Here is a 7,339-nt window from a genome sequence, read left to right as displayed (position 1 = left end):
ACGTTAACTTTTTTTTAACTCAATAATTCCATTTAAAAAATGTAGGATCTTAAAGTTCGAGAAGTTAATGTAAAGATATATTATAAATAATGGGATATATATATATATGTTTAAAGTTTATAAAGCATGTTGACAGCATAATTATGAGAAAATTTGTAAAATTTTATTCTAAATTAAAAAGAAAATCAGTGAGAAACTGAAATTGATGAAGATTTTTGACGACAAGATTCAATGCCTAATCATAAGACCTCCAGCAATTGGATGAATCTGATTGTGATGTTTTATATATTTATATATATATATATATATATATATATATATATATATATATATGATTAGTGAAAGAGGGGGAGAGAGAGAGAGGGGGGCATACTAACCTCAGTATGACATAAGATGGTGCATCATCATCGCGTTGACTGCCATTTGACTGAAGTGTGCCACGTGGACTTGACAAGGATTCGGTCCAAGAATGTAAGGCTGTCTGGCACTTGCCCAGTGACACTGAGAGTGTTTTTTTTTTTTTTTTTCCGGCTCCGCGTTCTTTACTTCACGCGTATTTTAGCGAGTGGATCCCACTATGACTTTTCTCGTATCTGGACCCACACCTCATGCTGCTCCTTGTTTTATTTTTATATTTTTCTGATGAAGATGTATTTCTTTTTGTTCGTGTGTGGTTTGTTTTGCGAACTCACAAAAACCGACGGAGTTTGGTAGCCCCACGCGCTCTTTTGCACGCACCAGCAAGTGGTCCACACGTCACCGGGTCTCTAATGTTATCATTTCGAGCATCTTTATTCAGCACAACCACGCTAGCGTAAGGCGGGTTCTGCTAAGTAACAGATGAGATTTAGGGTCCAACAAAATTAAGGAGACGTTCTTTTATTATTTTTGAGTTAGGTGATTTGAGTATAAATTTTAAATTAAATTTGAGTTATAATTTGAGTTAAAATTATAATTTGAGTTTGTGTTTAGTTATGTACATTTGAGTTTGTGTTTGAGATAAGAATCTTTTTGAATTTATGTTTGAGTAGGTCAAAACTTAAATTTGTATTTAGATAGTATTTTAATAACAACTCAATGCTGATAGAAAATTTTAATAGGGTATATGGGTGGAGTTTTATTCGTCTTTTCATTGTCAACGCATAGAAAAAAAATCATCTCAATCAGAATTGAAACGAAAAAGTTATAACATTTTTAATAATAAAAAAATATTGTTCATTAATTTGAGTTCGAGTTTCTGAACTCGAGTTGAAGGGAAAACTTGAACTCGAGTTTTAGTCTCAAACTTGAGTTCAAACTTAAAAAAATATGAACTCGAATAAAGTTATAACTTAAAAATGAGGCTGCCGAACAGCTCTTAAATATGACTGTTTCTGAGAGCTTTTTATTGTAGTAAAATTTAAAATTTAAATTCAAATTCTAAACTCGAATCGGTGAAATGAACGTGACCTTAATCCGTAAAACTTACTATTTTGTGAGTATTAGATTTTATCTCTATGAGATGAATATCATTTTTCTGTTTTTTTTATGAGAACGGAGCAAATAACATATTTGTGGAGGATAATAAAAATAAATAACAAACATTTAAAGTAATAGAAATTAATAGCATATCTTACACTAAAAATTTCAGATCTTAGAAACACCCTCACCTGCCCATAACTTTGTATACCCTACCCCTTGATTTACCATGCCCTCGTCGTCGTTGTCAGAGAAGAAGAACGCTCTGTTGTTAGGTTTCTAAACCATCATCTTCATCTTCTCTGATCATCTTTATCGCTCTTTCGCAGAGAGCTGCAATTCACAAACTCCGCCAGAAAATGAACACCCGAGATCAATTCTGTTGAGGAGAGAGAAAAAATGATGATGATGTTGATAATAATAATAAATAATAATAATAATAATTATTATAATTATAATTACTATTACAATAATAGTAATAGTAAGAATAAAAGTATTCTAAAAATGTATGCTTGTAGAAAAAAATGGGTAAAAATTCGGGCTATTACTAATGCCCAAATCATCATCATGTGTCATAATTTGAATGATTAAAAAATCAAGAAAATATTAATAAAACTTCATCCCTTCTAATCTAATATTAGTGAATTGATGTCCTAAAGTCTCTTTTCGAGAAAAATTTTTTTTTTCCCTAAATTCATATGAATATATTACTTAATTAAAAGGCTTTCTGAATAAGTTTCCTTAGAAAAATGTAAGCATGCTTAGCGATTAATTATATTGAAAAAGATGATTCTGCAACCAAAAACAAAAGGAAAAAAAAAACGAAGATTATATCAAAGCGTTAGCGTGCTTAGTGGTTATGAACTACGAAGATTTCGAAATTGCCAATCTTTTTCTTCATGTCCCAAAAACAAAAAAAAGAAAAGAAATACTTTTTTTTCTGTACTAGTGTATGGCAATTGATTTAATTGAAATAAAGCAAACAACTTCAATTTATTGCAAACTTGCTTAATGAAAATCTCATAGCTAAAAGCTCTAGTCACATAAAAAGAAAATTATTCATGCGTATTAGTTACAAGGTTGTGATTAAACACGACAGTTTACCACGTAAAACGTTGTGAATAAAAATGTCACGAGAAGATATTCTAACTAAAAGCTCATTTTCGAGTGTAAAATTTTGACATTACAAATGTCCCGTTTATTTCACCGATTTGAGTTTAGAATTCGAGTTTTATTATTGTGAAAAACTCTCAGAAACAGTGACATCTAACTTTTTTTACTACAGTAAAAAACTATCATATAAAATCACATCTTAACTCGAATTAAAATTTTAAATTAACAAACTAAACGGGCCCAAAGTTGATTGCAACTCTCAAGTGGCCGTGTGTCAATATCTAGGCACCGCCACTTGTCTTTTACTGTGGACTTCTAAATTGTACATGTGAAAGAGGAGTTCTTAAGAATCTTTATGCGAAACTGAGAGCGACGCGCATGGTGTTGAGAAATGTAATGTAATATTCAAGCAGTTCATCCACAAACATACAAATACAATACATAATGGGGCCCAAAGAGGCAAGAAATTTGGGAGTTTGGTAGCTTTATAGAGATGTTTTATTCGTATTGTAAGTTTGTGGGTCCTATGTTATCCCCAATTCTAACCATTCTAATATATAATTGACTTTTGGAATCTACTCTTTCAATAACGAAAGCCAGTCGTAAGCCAAAATCAGAATCATTTTTGTTGACCAGAAATTATTGTGTGTCTTATAATATTAATCACTTACTCAAGTCTTAATTGAGTTAGTACATTACTGTCACTAGGTATCATTGTTTTTCAAAATTTACAAATGTTAATATCTTTGTGGCAACTGTTCAGAGTGGCAGAATAGATTAATCTCATTTTGATCCCTAATTTTAAAAACGTCTAAAAGCACCCAATTTAGTTTTTTCGTTCATTTGACTGTTATAATCTCAAGAAAAAAGACACCATTTTCTAATGAGATATTTATCTTTTTTTTAAAATTTATTCAAAAGCTATACCGTCAGTTTTTGATCTCATTAAATGCATATCATTAAATTAGATTTAACATTTACATTTATACTTTTCACGGCCAACAATTAATTTTAACCTTGAAATACCTAAAAGGCCCTTGAATAAAAAATAGAAAAAGAAAAAAAAAGTAAGAAACCTTAAACTTAACCTAAAAAATATACAAAATACAATTGAAATAGATTTTTTATATTTTAAATTTTTATTGTTTGTAATATTAGAAAAGTTTTAGTTTCTTTTCTCTTTTTTTTAGGGATAGTTTAGTTATTTAAAGGTTAAAATCAATTATTGACCGAAATAAAATATAGATTCGCATATTAAATCTAATTTGAAGGTATACATTTGATGAGATTAAAAACTGAAAGTATACATTTTGAATAAGACTAAAACATAGGGTATAAAAATGTTAATATCTCTTTTCTAATTCGTATCAGTCGCCCCCTAATATAGAAAACTATAAAATTAACTTTCAGTAAAGCGCATTATGGTACTTAGGGCTGAAAATATGGGTAATGACACGACGACACAAATCGAAACCCACACGAAGTTAGCGGGTTTGGGTTTACTATAAATGGCTTTGGGTCATAATCCGGTTGACACGATTGATAAATGGGTTGGGTTAGGGTTCATAACACGAATTGACACGATTACTATGAAATTTTATATGACATATTAAATACAAATAATGTGAATTTTAATATTTATAGGTAAAATTCATTTATTTTTCTTAAAGCTTAAGATAAATTGACCAATAAACATGTTAAACATGTCATAACTATGTTAAATAAATCATTATTATATTAGTTATTTAATCAATATATTAATTTAAACGGGTTATACGGGTTGACACAATTAATAAATGGGTCTTGTTTGGGTTGATATTTTTGACACGTTTAATAAACATGTCGTATTTTAGTTGATATTTTCTGACACGATTAATAAACGGGTTGACACAAACACGACTCACTAACCTGAATTGCCACCCCTAATGGTACTCACGAGTCTATTATCGTTGGGACAATAAGGACCTGTTTGGTTCGCTGATTCAAATTTTTAATTCGAGTTGAGATGTAATTTTATGTGAGTGTTTTTTTATTATAGCAAAAAATTTAGATGTGACTGTTTCTGAGAGCTTTTTACTGTAACAACTCGAATCGGTGAAATAAACAAGGCCTAAGATAAATAAAATTACTTATTTGGAACAAAAATAGATTACCAACTCATTCTCGAACATTTTAAACTCAAGATATCAAAATAAAATTTGACCTGCAATCCACAGATATTCTGATGATAACCACCACTACTAGTATCGAGTAAGATGATCACCCACAACGTCGGATCAAGCTTTATAGTTTATAGAAAGAGGAAAAAAGAAAAAAAAAACAGTATCTTATATTTTTTACACTCACATTTCTTTTTCTCGTCTACAATTAATTTCCTCCACAGATCTCCATTAGAGGAGGGAGCACGCGTTGATTGCTTTGCAGGATTATATGATCATGAGCTGTTTCCATTTATTTATTTTCCTTTATTGGGTTATGTCAATGTCGTTTCCTCTTATTGCTGTAATACTTATTTATTTTATATTTTTTTGAAGGGTTATATCACTTATTTATGGTGTTAACATTACTTACTATTATTTTGGGGAAGAAAATAAAAAATACAATAAACAAAATTTGGCTCTACTTCATTCCAAATAACAAAATAAAAATTCAAATCACAGGCGGTGGACGTTTGGTTCATATATTCAGAACCATGATTTAGAATCATTCTCGTTTTATGTGTGTTTTTTATGAGAGAAAATACTATAACGAACCATAAACCATGATTCGAATCATGGCACGAATCCTCCTTCCAAACGTGAATATCTGTTATACCTTGGTCAAAATACTCAAATTAAAAATAAAAAAATACAAGAAAGAGTCCAACTAATTAGTTATGATATATAACAAATTGTAATATTTAATAAGAGTCTGTATGCTTATGTTTACAAGTTGATATGTATAACTTGAAGGGGATCTTCTGTAGCGACCCTCCTTTGAGGCCGCCACTATAACTAACTTTTTAACTTGTACTTACTGAAATTTCTTAAAATTTACGGAACATTTTTTTTTTAAGGGTCTTATTATAAACATAAAATACGAAATTGCTTTCTTAATTAAAATATTCAAACCTTAACATATTTGTCTCATAATTAACAAAACTATTTGTAACATAAAGCTGATTGCGGAAATATTTGCGAGTGGTATCCATATCCCGAGCTCCACATCGTTCGTCCACTCGCCAGCAGTCCATCAGGCATTATATGCCGGTTGCTTACCTACAGTATAAACATTCTATAATGAGCTTTCGCTCAGCAAGTAGGAACTATCTCCCGCAAAACAACTGTAAGTTCACATGAATAAATATGCATGAGCCAATTATGCTTAATTATGATGTCTTATCAGAATCTTATGATCTTATCTTATCTTTCTTACTGATGGGCCCGAGTGCTCGTACCACTTGTGCGCAATCATCGGGACGTGAGGGTTTGCAAGGTCCCCCATGACACCGTGATTATAACTTGAATGCCTCCCTTGAGTCGGAGGACATCATTATTATTATTTTTTTCTCCCTTGTGGAGCTTGAGTTACCTCCCTTGTGGAGGCTGGTACGGCACTCAACTGAGATTAGTCTTATAAGTTCCTCTTGACTTATTAAGATGTATGCAATATGACCTAGCATAGCATACTATATCATGTACTCGAACACATATAATTCGGGTGTACTGCCTAAGTGTATGTAGTATAACATAGCATAGCATTCATAACATTAAATGTACTCAAACATATATAGTTCATGTGTACTGTTTACTTTAAAATCTATTTATACTGTAGGCGAGATTCCTACTTACTTGATTTTCAAAGCTGGAATCCCTTTTTTGCCTATCAGCCTAGTCTCTTGCTTTCTTCTGAAACTGAACACCCATTAAGAGTGTGAGATTAACTATTATTTGCTATTTTATTTTAGCAACTTATGAAGGAAAATCTAACCATTTCCATAAGGCATATATTCCTTTCCTTTACTAAAGGATAATAAAGATTAATTTATTAAATCTTCAAAATCTTATTTTCCTAAATTTCCCTTGGTATGATATTAAGGCCCAATTCGGCCTAGGACTTATACATGGCATTCTAACTTTTACGCCGCTGAAATTTATACTCCAACGGAGTCTCTTAAACTAATGTGGGCGTTGGACCCACATTAAATATTCGAAATTCTACGGACCTATCGTATTGGGCTCGTAGGTACCCGTCGGGATAATTCGCTCGGTAAACCTCTACGTTCTTTAAAGAAATCATTTTTCCTTGAAAAATTCCTTTATGAATACTTTCATTAAAATGAGGTTTAATGTCATTGTATTTTACTAAAATTCTATCTCGGGTTCTTTTATAACTTTTTGTTGAAACCGACACTGTTTTAGTTTTGTCTCGTTAAAAACTGTGCAGTTTCTGAAATCTACGTTTTACTGTATCTTAGAGTCGGATTTCAAAATTTTGTTCTTCGCGACAATTTCTCGTCTCGTCGAGATCTAAAATTGTCGTTTTTAGTGAAGATTGAAATTCGGCCTCTAAAGGCCTCGTTTGGCTGAAAACCATTGCTGCTGTTTTTTTTTCTGAAACTGTTTTAGTCAAAAACTGTGCTGTTTCGGGAATTTGTGTTTTAGTACCTCTTAGGGTCGGATTTTGAAAATCTTTTCTTCGTTAAATTTCTTCCTCTCGTCGAAAACTAAAATTGTCACTTTTGTGAAAAATCAAAATTCAGCATTTAAGGGTCCCGTTTGGCTGAATT

Source organism: Morus notabilis, unplaced genomic scaffold (assembly GCF_000414095.1).
Source record: "Morus notabilis unplaced genomic scaffold, ASM41409v2 Scaffold518, whole genome shotgun sequence".
NCBI classification, from domain to species: Eukaryota; Viridiplantae; Streptophyta; class Magnoliopsida; order Rosales; family Moraceae; genus Morus; species Morus notabilis.
Note: the sequence above shows the minus strand (reverse complement) of the source record.